Raw genomic sequence first — 14,779 nt, 5'->3', positions numbered from 1 at the left:
TTCCCAGGATCCGACGCATCCATACCCCTCCTTCCTCTGCATCTCCGGTGTCTGTCCACCTCTCCCTCTTGGCCACAACCTAGTGATGCAAGCTGCCACCCCCTGTCCTCCAGAGTCCTCCAGCAGCTCCTGTCCACACCGCGGAGGCGTTTCTCGATGTGAATCTGATCACTGCCGCCCCTCTGGCTTCTCCCACCTTTCACTGCTCTGAGGAGCAGAGTCTTTATTAAAAACCAACATGAAAAAAAAAAAAAAAAAAAAAAACATGAGATAGCATCAATTCACAGCATGAAGACTTTCGGAAGGTGGCCCACAGCAGGCTAAGAAAAGTTTTGTAGAGCGACTAAGGGGACTCATGATGAAAATTGATGACTTTGAACTTGGCCTGCTCTACACCCAACAGGTGACTACACCATGACTGTCCTCGGCTCCTTCTCTAGTCTGTAAGAGAGCCCATCGCTGGACACTGACGTGCTGAAAGCACCTGCCCCCTTCGACACTCCCCATGCAGAGAATACTGAGATGCCTGGGGTTCCCTCGGGTGATGCCAGCAGCATTTCAAACTCACCACGGCTGCATCCCCCCATTCCCTGCCTCGTCTTGTACGCTCCGCTCTGAGACCTGAATGGGAGCGGTCCAAATGGCTTTGAAATGAAGTGCCTCTAACTTACCAACGTTTTAGATTCCTGTCACCACAAAGCCATCCATTCCACTGTGTGTTCGAACAACAGCTGAGCGGAGCCCTTGCAGGTCCAATGGAAGCAAATCTCTAGCATAAATAACATGGAGTCCACCAATCCATCGTAGACCACCAGCTGGTACCACGGTGGGTTCAGCACCGTGCCGATTCCACTCCCGCAACGGTTTTGGCCCCAGAATAGGGAAAGGGAGAGCAAAGTAGTTTTATACAAGGGAAATGTTCCCTTCACAATTTCTATGTCTGCAGGATAGGGTTGACTCTGCTGCAGGAACAAACAACCCTACAATCTCAAGGACTGAAAGCAACGAATGGTTAGTTCCCATACTTGCTACACATCCAGCAGGCGACCAGGGCTTTCCATCATGCTGTCCTCCCCCCAAACCAGCCGATGGAACGGACCCTGTATGGATGTGCCTGGTTGCTTTGGCTGAAGGAGAGATGGCTTTGGGGGGGGGGGGTCTTGCACCAGTCATGACCCAGGCTCTGGCCTGGAAGCACCACATGTTTCTTCTGCTCACAACTCCTTGGCCAGAAGAGTCACATGGCCCCATCCAGCCACCACCAGGAGCCAACAAGCAATATATACCTTCACGACTGCCCCCAACGGGAAGAATCCAAAAGCTCCATCCAATCATGGCATCATCAGGCTTCAAGTCCAGAACTGATGCACTGGAATTCCCGACACATGGGAATTTCTCAAAGGGGTCCAAGGAGGCACTGTCTCTCCATCCAGGGAATTAGGAACTAAACATACACCAGGCTCTCTGACCTCCAGAGTTACTGCATTGCTCCCTGTATATAAAGATAAAACAGTCACGGACAAACCACAACCCTCCAGCTGGGGACAAACAGAGGGCACTCGGGCACTAGCTCCATTTCCCCTTCTCCGTTGCATTTGCCGCATTGCCATTCACATGGCATCACTTGTCTGCCTCTAAGCACGACCTATATACGTATTGATTGATTTGATCATCACTACAACCCAATGACAAAGTCACTGTTACAAATCCCATTTTCAGATGAGAAAAGTCAACCCACTCATTGGTTCAGAACTTTCTGCTCTACGTCATTTGTCCATCTGGTCTTGCTGATCCTTATGGTAAATGAAAATGGAATAAGACAGTCTAGCGGGTGAAACAGATCCAAAACTGGGTCTAACAACTACATCCAGCTCTATGCACCCTCGAAACAAAAGAGCAGCACAGAGCTGAAAACAAAAGGGTTCATAAAAATATACAGGGCCAGTGCAAACGAAAAAAGCATGAGTGTGGCAAAAGCGATCATCACATATATAATTTATAGTCAAAAAGCATTCAGTGATTCAGAGGATCATGTTATAATAATAAAGGTTATTTAGTCCACAGTGAAGGGAACCACCATGCACCAAGTAACGTGGCACTGGGCTGTGTGCCGGCACAGGAGACAGGGAGGAGCAAGCAGCAGGGGCGCAACAGACCCCTCTCAGAACCCATCAGGCCAAGTGCAGAAATGCACATGAAGACAGAGGAGTGGTTTTGTTATATTATTTATGCCCACATGGATGGGATCTCTTAAAGTTTGTGATCATCTAAAATGAGGACTTGGTATGAAAAAGTCAAAGCATAATTTTCAGCTTATCACCTCTTGATTTCCTGTGCGTATCTTCCCAGATTCACCTGTTGCAATCCTGGCCCCCAAATGTCACTGTATTAATGGATGAGAACTTTGCAGAGGTGATTAGGTCAGGAGGGTGGAGCCCTGATGAGTAGGATTAGGGTTCTTTATTTTTTTTTAAGATTTCATTTATTAAAAAAAAAATATTTCATTTATTGATTCATGAGAGACACAGAGAGGGAGGCAGAGGCCCAGGCAGAGGGAGAAGGAGGCTCCCTGCAGGGAGCCCAATGTGGGACTCGATTCCGGGACCCCGGGATCATGCCCTGAGCCACTCAGGTGCCCCAGGATTAGGATTCTTTTCAAAAAGACCCCTGGAGAGCTCCCCAGCCCTTTCCACCATGTGGGGAGACAGGGAGAAGACAGCCTTCACCCAACCATGCTGGCTCCCTCACCTCACATTTCCAGGCTGCAGAACTGTGACCAAAAAAAAAAAAAAAAAAGTGTCTGTTGTTTATAAACTTGCCCGTCTGTGGTACTTTGCTACAGCAGCCTGACAGACGAAGACATTCCCCTTATAGAAAAAGTGAAGGAGCCAAGATTCTTTCCCATTCTCTCCCCTTCCATTACTTCTGCTGGCACCAGCTGGGAATTTTGTGGTCCCTTCGATTTCTTGAATAAGCTGCATAATGTAAAAATAATAACATTTTAATAAGTAGATGCTGGTTTATGGCCACGGCTGCCAGTCGTTTTAACCTAATAATTTTGGCTATTTCTATCCGAGACTGACTCCAAGCTCCGTCCCTCATATTCATGAGTTCTTCATTTTGATTCTTCTCCTAATACGTATTCCATCAAGTCAAGAAGCCCTTGTGGGTTCCGAGCTCGAGGCTTCCCCCCGCCGCCCTGGCACCTTGGAGGAGAGGCTGAAGCCAACCTGACTGTCCCCTCCTGAGCTTGACCTCTTGCTGCCCGCTGCCGGCAGAGTGTGTACGGGCCCGAGGGCTTCACCCCGACATGTCTAACGACACCAAGAGAATCCTCATAGTGGACAAGACCTCCCCCTTCCCCTCCGCCTGGAAGTTCAGCCTGGTGACATCTGTCCGGTTCTGTTCAGGGGACCCCACAGCATGTCGCGTCATCAAATCAGCCCCCTGGGCCCACCTGCTTCCCCCACCCGAGCCCCTCGCTCCCAAAGGTTTGGCCCATGTCTCCGTGGCCCCCTCACGCATTTGACTGTGATGTGCCTCTCAGGGGGTTGCGGGTGCAGGACCCCCCTCCTCATCCTCCAGACTCCACTTTCTTCCTCTTGCTGCGTGTGATGCTCTTACACTCCCCCCCGCCTTGGTTGAACTCAGGTGCACTTCAGGGGCACCTGTGCCTCGTTCGATTTCTTTGAGGGTTTGGGGAAGTTTTATCCAATTGTTTCTTTTTTTCAGATTGTATTTATTTATTCATGAGACACACAGAGAGAGACTGAGACACAGGCAGAGGGAGAAGCAGGCTCCCCGCGGGGAACCCCATGCGGGTCTCGATCCCGGGACCCGGGGTCACGCCCTGGGCCGAAGGAAGATGCTCAACTGGGGAGCCTCCCGGGCGCCCCCCTCTAATTGTTTCTCCAACCCTGTCGTGTCTCAGCCCAGGGCCGGCCCCTCCCTGGTCCCCAGCAGGTGGCTCTCTCTGCAGCCGCCTGGGAACAGCAGGACATCTTGCCCGACACCCCGAGCGCCCTTTCCTTTCTCCATTTTTATCCTTTGAACCTGAGCACCGTCTTCCTCCTTCGCTAAGGAAGGGAGGTGGCCGCGGACAATGACCCAGCTGCCGCTCCTTCGGGGACAGTGGGCGCGGCCGGAGCGGGGACAGTGCAGGGACGGCCTTGGCCTGGGACGCTGCCCGCAGATCCCCCGACTGACCGGCCTCTGCTCCTTCAGGCATTTCTCTCCTGGGGGGCGCAGAGCACCTCTGGGGGGGCGGGAGTCCCCGGCACAGGGCCAGTCGCCCCAGGCTTGACTGCGAAGAACACCCCAGGGTCACGCAATCCCGTCTGGGGCCCACGGAGCTCAGCTGCGTGGTCGTGGGGCCTCCAGCTGCAGGCAGGAGGCCGAGGTCGTGGGCAGGACGCCTGCAATAGCGGGGGGCTGGGGGTCCCCTCTCTCTGCATGGCCTCTCCACACGCCCGACTTGGGCTTTCTCCCAGTCCAATGCTCTCCAACTAGTTGGACTTCTTTTTTATTTTATTTTATTTTATTTTATTTTATTTTATTTTATTTTATTTTATTTATTCATGAGACACACACAGAGAGAGGCAGAGACCCGGGCAGAGGGAGAAGCAGGCTCCACGCCAGGAGCCCCATGTGGGACTCGATCCCGGGACCCCAGGACTATGACCCAAGGCAGACGCCCAACCGTGATCCCCCCGGACCCCCAGTCGGGGGACTTCTTATGGGCGACCAGCATCACCCTGCTCTAGAGGGGCACAGGTTGGCTCGTAGAGGAGCCACGGAAGGGCCCCTGTCTCCGAAGTGCCTGTGACCCAAACAGGGGGAGACAGAGGGAGGTGGGAGCTGGCACATAGGCCGCTCCCCCTGTCCCGGGGCCACCAAGGGGAGCAGGGCGCTCTGAGCAGCGGGACGCCGTAAGCCTGGGCTTCTCACGGTTCCGGGGCACAGACACCACCTGGCAGCTCTGGTCCCCGCAGGGCGTCGCGTGTTCCCCTTCCCACCGCCCTGCCCCACGCTGTACCGCGACACCCGAAACGATCGCCTGTGCTTCGCCTCCCCACATCCCGCTCAAACCCCTGGCAGCCACCCATCTGCTCACCGTTGTCCAGCTCCGGCTTTTCCAGAACGTCAGGTAGCTGGGCCCCTAGCGCCTGCACCTCAGGGACCGGCTCCTGGGTTGGACGAGCCTTGGAGACTCAGCCGCAGTTGGTGTGGCTCCAGGCGCGGGCCTTGGGACCCCACTCGTGAGCTCGGCTCCAGCCCTGATCTCGGGGTGGTGAGTCCCAGGCCCGCCCTCGGGCCCCACACCGGGAGCCTCCTTAAAAATTAAAATAATAATAATAATAAACATTTTTTTAAAGAAAGTATTCCATTTGGTTTGCTTCCAGATTTAGGTGATCGTGATCACAACTGCTCTAAATATTAGTACGCAAGGCTGCGTGTGAACATACGGTTTCAAGTCAGTTGGGTAAACACCTAGGAGCACGAGCCGGATCGTATGGTGAGTCTACGTTGCTTTGTTTCGTTTTTTGTTTTTGTGTAAATTCTGTAGGATTTTCTACATAGACAATCATATCATCTGTGAATAAAGATGATCCTATATCTTCCTTTCCAATCTATATATATGGGGTTTTTTTTTTTCTGTTTTGTTTTGTTTTTTGGGGGTTTGGTCTTACTGCACTAGCTAGGACCTCCCATATGCTGTTCAAGAGGAGCGATGAGCAAGGCGTCTTGCCTTGTTCCCGGTCTCTCCAGCGTCACAGGTGTCATATTATCTGCAGGTGCTTTTGTAGGTGTCTTTCATCGAGTCGTGGAAGTTCTCCCTCTATTCCTAGTTTGCTGAGAATTTTGATCATGAATGGGTGTTAGATTTTTGTCAAATGCTTTTTCTTCACCAGTGGATCTGATCGCATGATTTTTTCCCCCTTTACTGTCGATATGGTAAATAACATTGACTGACTTTCAAACGTTGAGCCAGCCTTGCACACCTGGAATAAACCCCACTTGGTTGTGGTGTATGATTTTTTAACAGAAATTTATCACTGAATTTGATCTGCCAATACTTTGTTATGGGCTTCTGCATCTATAAGCATGAGAGATATTAGCCTATAGTTTTCCTGTGTGGTCAAGTCTCAAGTGGCTTTGACATTAAGTTAACGCTGGCCTCCTGGAACGAATTACAAAGTGTTCCCCACTGCTTCTAGATTCTGGAAGAGACTGTTGAAAATTGGTATTATCTCTTTTTAAACGTTTGGTCGAATTCACTGGTGAGATTGTAGCCCGCCTGAAAATTAGAGAACACACTACTGGAGAAAGAGACTAATACATAGTTTAGTCTCAATTAACAAATGAACGTTCCCTCTGACCTTGACAGGAGATGAAGGAGGAAGTAAAAGCTCGTAGCTTGTGAGAGGGAACAACACAGATACTGGTGAATTTAATAATCATCATAATAATAATTTCTTATTTATAATAATATTTCTTATATAATAATAAGAAATATAATAAGAATATAATAATTTCTTCTTATTATTATTATTATTATTATCTCATAAAATAATCTCTTGGCTCACCCATCCCAAGGATCCCGCATCACCGTTTCATCGGGAGCCCCCGCTCCACCAAGGGGGAGGTGGCTTGCACCTTCTGCAAGGCGGAGATGTGGAGCTTGCAAAGTCGTCCGTTGAACAAGATGGTTAGGCCGGAGGCCTAAAGTGCTACGGAGACACAGGCCCCGGCATAAAACCCCCTTCGAGTTAAACCCAGAGTACACACACACCTGTGCCCTGTCAGGGGGGCCCTTCTGCACTAGGGTGACCCACCATGCCCACCGCCTGCCACGCTCTCTATTCAAACATTGAGCCAGCCTTGCACACCTGGAATAAACCCTACCTGGTTTATTTATTTGAACCATGAACCTCTAGTCTAGGTTCACCCTATAAATCTTGAACTGAGCACGGAGCAACCCTGTCCTTCCTCAGCATCTCCCGTTCTGCAAATAGAAATACCTGGAAAAACCTTCCACGAGGTTTTTATCCTAACACTTAGTGACACGGGGCCATTTGCTTCTTATCCAATCGCGATGTAAAAACATATGACAATGATTTTTTTAAACATATGACAAAATTTGTTCAAACATGACAGCAAAAGCTGATAATTTGCTAAACATAGAATTACTGGATCTGATGTATCATAAAACCCTAGCACAACCGTAGAGTAGTACAGAAATGGGTAGCATGATGGTTAATTTTACGTGTCAAGTTTGAATTCCCACTTTATAAAAGGATTTATAGCTTCATAACCATCAAATGGGTGAAACAACTCTTTTAGGATGAAAGACTGATTTTAGGTAAGGTTTTAAAATTAACTTTTTTTTCGGCTAACATCCCAACATGGAACAATAAATGGAAAAGACCTTGATTGTTGGATTTTTTTTTGGGGGGGGGCATAAAATTCTCTTAAGTTCTTTGTATATAAGATGGACAGAAATTGGCTTATGAGTTTTAGCTAAATAATTAACATAGAATTCAGTTTCCTATTTATAATAAGATGGAAAAAGATAAGTAAATCAAGCCTGTGACCATTTTACCCCAAAATGCAATTTTTTCATTATAAGGAACCAAACAGAAGGGAAGTTAAAGAACTTCCTTAATAAAAGCACTGAACTGCCACCAGTCTAATAGACTATTAGAGCCTAGATGAAGATGGAAAATTGCCTAATAAAAATTGCAATTTGCATAGATTTGCCCCATAATTACAAAACTTATTAAGCTCCATTTTGCAGATACTATAATGGAGTTCACCTTTCATTTAATGCGATTTGTGATCACTGACTACTGCAGGCAGCAAACGTTGGGAAAATCAAATCCATAATTACATTTTTGGTTCATATGTGAAAGACTGAAATATTCATTAGCTGAGATATATACTATTTGTTAAAATTAAGTAGAATGAAAAATTCTGAAAAGGGCTTTACCCACTCCTTTAAATACCTTTTCCAGGGCTTGTGGTCCATTGAGTCAGCGCAAGGTAAGGTCCTGAAGGTTATAAAACAAAAAGAAATACTCACTTTGGGTCTAAATTCACTCGATCTGGTTCAGTACAGTAAATGTTTATTAAAATCCTCCCATACGTGTGGCCCTATGGGGATTAAGTAGGTAGCATAAGCACCTAATGCCTGTTCCATTTTGAACCTTATGAGCAGCAACTGCCTTGTGGTTTTACGGTGGATGAGACAGGGGAGCACGACCCCCCCCACTCCCGCCCACACCCAGGGAATTGGGCTTGCCTGATTTCAATATGACTTGGTGGCTCCTCCCATCAACAGGTGGGGCCTACTTTCTCCCCACAGAGATGTAGGCTGGCTTTGCAAATTTGGCTAATGGAATGCAGTACATCTGAGGTTTGGTGGGGAGACGCCTGGAAGCTTCCTCTTCTGACTCTTGGGATGCTCTTGCTGCCATGTGAGCAACACTGCACTGACTCCCAAGTGACCTGGGACCCAGCTGACAGCCAACACCGAGGGCTCAGATGCCGGAGGAGGCTGTCTGGGACCCTCCAGCTGCCAGAGAACTGCAGTCACGTGAGAACCCGCAGGTGAGACCAACAGAAGGATCCCCCAGCTGAAGCCAGCCAACCCCTGGAACTATGAGAATGAATATGTCACCGCTGTTTTGAAGCTTTGAGTTTGGGGCTTGTTATGCAGCCTTAATAACTGACATCGGGGCAGCCCCGGTGGCCCAGGGGTTTGGCGTGCCTTCAGCCCGGGGTGTGATCCTGGAGACCCGGAATCGAGTCCCACGTTGGGCTCCCTGCAGGGACCCTGCTTCTCCCTCTGCCTGTGTCTTTTGTGAATAAATAAATAATATCTTTTTTAAAAAAATAACTGACATCGTTCCCCAAATGCCCAGGGTCCCGGGAGAGAGTGTGCTTTAAGAAACCACCACACTAAAAAAAAAAAAAAAAAAAAAAAAAAAAAAAAAAAAAAAAAGAAACCACCACACTAAAAAAACAAACAAACAAACAAAAAAAGAAAGAAACCACCACACTGGGTGTGACTATCAAGAAAAATCTCTGAAAACACAAACACACCTTTTTCTCATTTTTTCCCCTACTAATTATCGCTACTAGTTCACATACTATCCCTATTCTCCCCCTAAGTTACAATGACATCTATGATCATAAAGACAAACTAACATGGTGATAGATACAGGACTGATTTCAGTGCGTCTGTTCACACTGATGAAGTCTTGCAGAGTGGTCGTAGAGCACTTCCGCACGTGTACACACTTGACCACCCTCGAACAACGAATGACGCGGATTTGAACAGCGTGGGTCCGCTCGTACTCGGACTTTTTTTCAACAAATACAGTGCTGTAAATGTATTTTCTCTTCCTTATGATTTTCCTAGTAACATTTGCTTTTCTCCAGTTTTCTCTATTGCCAGAATACAGTACATAACACATATGCACAGTGTGTGTTGACTATTTGTCATCGCTGAGGCTTCCCGTCAACAGTAGGCGATTAGCAGCTATGTTTTGGGGGAGTCACAACTTAGTTATACATGGATATTCAATTGCATGAGGGTCCAAGCCCCCAACCACTGTGTCGTTCAGGGGTCAACTGGACTTCCCACCCGGCTGTCATCGACTCTAAAATACACTAGTTGCTTGATCGCTTCATTGGTTAATTGATAATGGACTAGAAAGCACTGATACCTGAATGCCCTCTTACGGAGCTCCAAGGGCAGCCCGGGGCCGGTCCTGGGTCACAACATCCTGCGTTCCTGGCTGTCCTGGCTGCTGGGTCCCCTTCTATCCCACCAGACCTGGAGGCTCTGAGCAGCAAAACCCTTCTCAGATAAGATTAAAGGGGGGATCTATTTGTAAGCACCATAAAAGCTACCCAAAGGTTGGAAAGAGATGAAGGGGGTTTGCTGGGTGCTCTTGCGGTGCGGTGCGGTGCGGCGCTGACACCTCTGACTCCCTTTCTATTTAAACTTGACCGGGCATTTTACGGCTCTGCATGAGCAGATGTGAACTTAGAGATTTTTCTCAGTTAGATATGCAAATAATTACTGACCGGTGCTGAAAAAAAAAAAATCATCCCAGGTGGTATGGTTATGGCCCAGGAGGAAACCAACCAGCTAACTGTCTAAACCAGCAATCCTACCCCTATTCCTTGATGAAAAATGCCTAAAATAGCAGGTTCTTCATATCCGCTTCGAACTACATTTAGCATCTTCCTGGTCTCCACATTAATTAAAGAGTCCAAGAAAATCTTGGACACTGTTCTTTTTATTGTCGCTGTGTTATTTGATCTTTCGTGAATTACATCCTAACCTAAGGTGAAAATGGGTATCGGAGAACCCAAGGGTGGGAGGAACCGCTCCGCCTCCAGGAGCAGCCACTGTCTGGGGTCGCTCTGGACCACAATCATGTCTGTCTGTCTCCCCCATGGTCCCCACACCTGCTGCATTCTCCTGGAGGCAGCACGGCTCCCTCCAAGCCCTTACAGAAAATGGCCATCCACGGCTCTCGGGTTTGCATGTCCTTGGTCCCCAGGAAGAGCACAGGCTGACCAGAGTCCCAGAGTCTTAAATCCACCTGCAGGAGAGAGACGGTGGCCTCTCCAGTTCCACTCCAGCCTCTGCCCCTCGGCTGGAGGAAAAGACGGGGCTGTCTCTGCAGGTGCATCACGAAATACAGGAGTGGAGCTCCCCAGGGAGCAGCGGGGGCTCCCCGAGCTCTCTCTCCCTGCTGACGCCCCCGAGCCCGGCCTGTGGACAGAACGGGGACAGGGACAGAGACTGTGGTGACATGCCATTCATCCTCCCCTTCCCCAGTCACCGGTGTCTTCTCTTCCTTTTTCTTGTTTGGCCCTGCCCAAATTCGAGTCCTCTTTATCTTTCCCAGAGAACCATTCCCTGGACTGAAAACTCTACCCCAGTTCTCTTCTCTACTCTGGTGTCCTGGCATTTTGTCCCCAGTGATTCCCTTTGTGTTCTTCTTGGCTTTCTTTTCTTGTTTTTCCAGCTTTTTATTGAACGGTTGGTTCATTTATTTTCATCCTTTCTTGCCTAATAATGAAAACACTTCTGTTACTCTGAGCAGAGTGTTGGCTGTCTGTCTCCTGGGTTTGGGGGGCTCCGTGCTTTCCGCATTCTTAACTTCTAAGGAGCCCAGAACTGGCTGTTGACAGAGGTTAACCCTTGGCAGAAGCCTTATTTGTTTAACTTCCAGGCCCTGAACTTTTAAAAGAATCTCTCAGCAATGGATTGCTAGTTTTATTACATGGTTGTGAGAAAATGTGCCCTGCGCTGGTCCCACCGTGCGGAACTGGGGAGCCTCAGAGCAAGAATCTGATTGTGCACAGGGCGCAAAGTTCTGTGGCTAAGTCCGCCTATTGCGAAGCTCTGACTCTTCCGTCTTTCCTATTCGACCTCAATCTCAAAGATTGAGAACGGGGTGTTCCAGGGCCTCACTTTGATTCTCCTTATGATAATTTATCCTTGAGTTTCTTCCACTTTTGCTTTATGCATTGCAACTTCGGGAATTTACTACATCTGTGGGAGCGGCACGAACAACATCATGACTCAGACCCTCTGTACCATTCATACATTGACCCAAATCCACATGACAGATTAAGAACATAATCCTCGTTTTTTAAATTGCATCTGCTTGAGAGTCATTCACTCGACTAGTTGAGCACCTGCCATGGTGACAGAGGGGTGAATGGGACCGACCACGTCCCTGCTCCTGGTGAAGGACAGAGACTGAGTAAATTTACCAGCAACGTTAGATTCACATTCCTCTCTCTGCCTCACACCCACACATGCTTCCACACTCACACATTCTCGCACATATCTTCAGTCTGTAAGAATATTCCTGTATCATTAGAAAGAGAAAGGGAATTTGGGAGTTGACAGTCATGGGCATTTTAAATGGACACCAACTGCCACATTTACCATCCCTGAAGGACTGTAAATTCTCTAGAGTCTTACATTTAGGCTGACCCAAGAGGTGACAGTCGTAGTTTTGATAGTTTACTCACATTGAGTACTTTTTACCTTTTATTTGCCTTAATGTTCAGAAGCCCTTCCCACTCTATAGATATTAACACTTTGCCAGATACCATAAGTATGATTTCAATTTTGTTATTTTTTGTTTAACGTTATGACATGGTTGTGTACATAAGTTTTAAAATTTGGAATTCCCCTTTTTTTTTAAGATTTATTTATTAAAGAGAGAAAGAGAACAGGGGTAGGAGCAAAGGGAGAGAGACAAACACATTCCCTGCTGAGCAGGGAGCCAGACGTGGGGCTCCATCCTGGGACCCCGAGATCATGAGCTGAGCAGAAATCAAGAGTCCAGATGCTCAACTGAGTGAGCCACCCAGGTGCCTCCCCCTCTTTTCTTCTATTGCTTCTAAATTTCTTTTCTTTCCATCTCTCAGATTATGAAAACATGCTTCTATATCTTTTTGGATACTTTAGTTCTTTTACACTTAGATTTTTTATTTTTTATTTTTTTAGAGAGAGAGTGTGTGTATGTACGCACACACACGCACATGCACATATGGGGTGGGGATGGCGTAGCAGAGAGAGGAAGAGAACCTTAAGCAGACTCCACGCTGAGTGCAGAGCCTGTTTCGCAGATCAGTCTCACGACTCTGATCATGACCTGAGCTGAAAGCAAGAGTCAGACCCTTAACCAACTGAGCCACCCAGGTGACCCTATGTTTAGATTTTTAATCCATCCAGAGTTTCGTGAATAGCACAAAAGCAGAGAAGTGACTTCTCCCCAAATGGCTAACCACCCGTCCTGGGAACATTTGCTGAGTAAGCCAATGGCCCGGTCCACCAAAAGAAGTGAAATACTTTTCTGAGAAGAAGGGGGAGAAGGGAAGGAGGCTGGAGGGAGACAAAGAAGTGTCTGCTCCAGCGCATTACATTCTCTTTCCAAATCTTAGAGCCCACATTCCAAGAGGAAGTGGCAACTACATGATGAGCCATCTCCAGCCAACAGAGAGCTTGCTTTAGGTAGGGAGGACGGAGTTTGTTTCATGGAAGAGACCAGGCCTCTGGTCTGAGTCCAACATGCGAGGAGGCGGCCACCCAGTCATGAGCCAAGCCCCCAGATCTCAGGGTAAAAATACCCCAGGAGCGGAGGCGGCTGATACAGCATGCACCCGGTGATGAGCACTGCCATGGGGACCGATTTCATACAAAGCCAAGTCCTTTGTTTTGATAAAACTCAAATGCTTACCTTGAAGAGGGAGGTTGTCATGGTAACTCTTTCAGAGACAATGTCCTCACCACGGACCAGCTGTCTAAACTCTGGAGAGGAACCATTCTTCTCTGCGATGACAATTAAAACCCAATGGGGAGGCTGAAGCTGGCAACCCCCGGGGTGTGCCACGGAGAGCCCCACTGGTTTTCCAAACACTTCAAAAGTGGTACAACAGGAACTTAAGGTTACATGGCCCCTTTTGAAAAAAGAGAAGTTGCTTGGATCAACAGTTTTAGCACACAGACATGAAGTGGTTAACAGACAAAATAGCAAAATGGATAGTGTGATAATTCTCACAACATTAGAACAAGTTTGGGTTTTTTTTTAATATGGGGATATTCAATACTAAGTTAAAATACGCCAACGTAAACTCTCTCCATCCTCATCTTCAATGGCTTCTCAACTGTTGTCTTTTTTTTTTTTTAAGATTTATTTTTTTGACAGAGAGAGCACAAGCAGGGGGCGGGGCAGAGGGAGAGGGAGAAGCAGGCTCCCCACTGAGCAGGGAGCCCGATGTGGGGCTGGACCCCAGGACCTGGGGTCACGACCTGAGCTGAAGGCAGATGCTCAACTACTGAGCCACCTGGGCGTCCCCTCAACCACTGTCTTCTTAGGTCTTCACTCTGTTTCTGAGTAAGAGGTGCGAAGAACCTACCAGAAGCAAGCTGCCTCGGAGCCCTGGCACTTCCCAGGAGTGAGGGCGTCCACTTGGTCCCTGCTGGGTGCTCCCGGGGTCTAAGGCAAGCAGTTTAACGAACTCTTTAGAGGGGTGGGGCTGGGTGATGAGGAGCAGCTGGGGTGGTGTGAGCGTGGGGACCAGCAACACCAGCCAGCTGTTCCCGTTCTCCGCCCCCTCCCAGGGCCGGGGCCTGAAGACAGCAGGGGAGGGAATGGTCTTTCTGGAACCTGCGAGAACTGGGCTGTAGGTAAGGGGTCCTCACGGGAACCGTGGCCTTGAGGGCAAGGCTGCCAAGCTCAGCACGCAGCTTCTGCGGTTTGGATCCTGCCTGGACCAGCTACACACCCGGTGTCCTCCTCTGTACCGCCGTGTGGACACTAACATCACAAAAGTCACAGGAGTAAGGATTACATGGGATTCTCATAAAAACACTCGGAACCAGTGGTGGGCACTGTGCAAATCGGAAGTAGCCAAATGTGGGCAGCCTGGGTGGCTCAGCGGTTTAGCACGGCCTGCAGCCCAGGATGCAATCCTGGAGTCCTGGGATCGAGTCCCACATCAGGCTCCTTGCATGGAGCCTGCTTCTCCCTCTACCTGTGTCTCCGCCTCTCTCTCTCTCTCTCTCTATGTGTGTATCTCTCATGAATAAATAAATAAAATCTTAAAAAAAAAAAAAAAGGAAGTACCCAAATGTGAGCTCCCACGTGTGGACCTTATCTGGAACCCCAGACAACAGACGAACCGACAAAGGCCCTTGACTCGTCTGAACATGTGCTAACTAGGTGTTCGATCTGAA

This window comes from Canis lupus, chromosome 1 (genome assembly GCF_048164855.1).
Source record: "Canis lupus baileyi chromosome 1, mCanLup2.hap1, whole genome shotgun sequence".
Lineage (NCBI taxonomy): Eukaryota > Metazoa > Chordata > Mammalia > Carnivora > Canidae > Canis > Canis lupus.
This window is presented reverse-complemented; position numbering follows the sequence as displayed.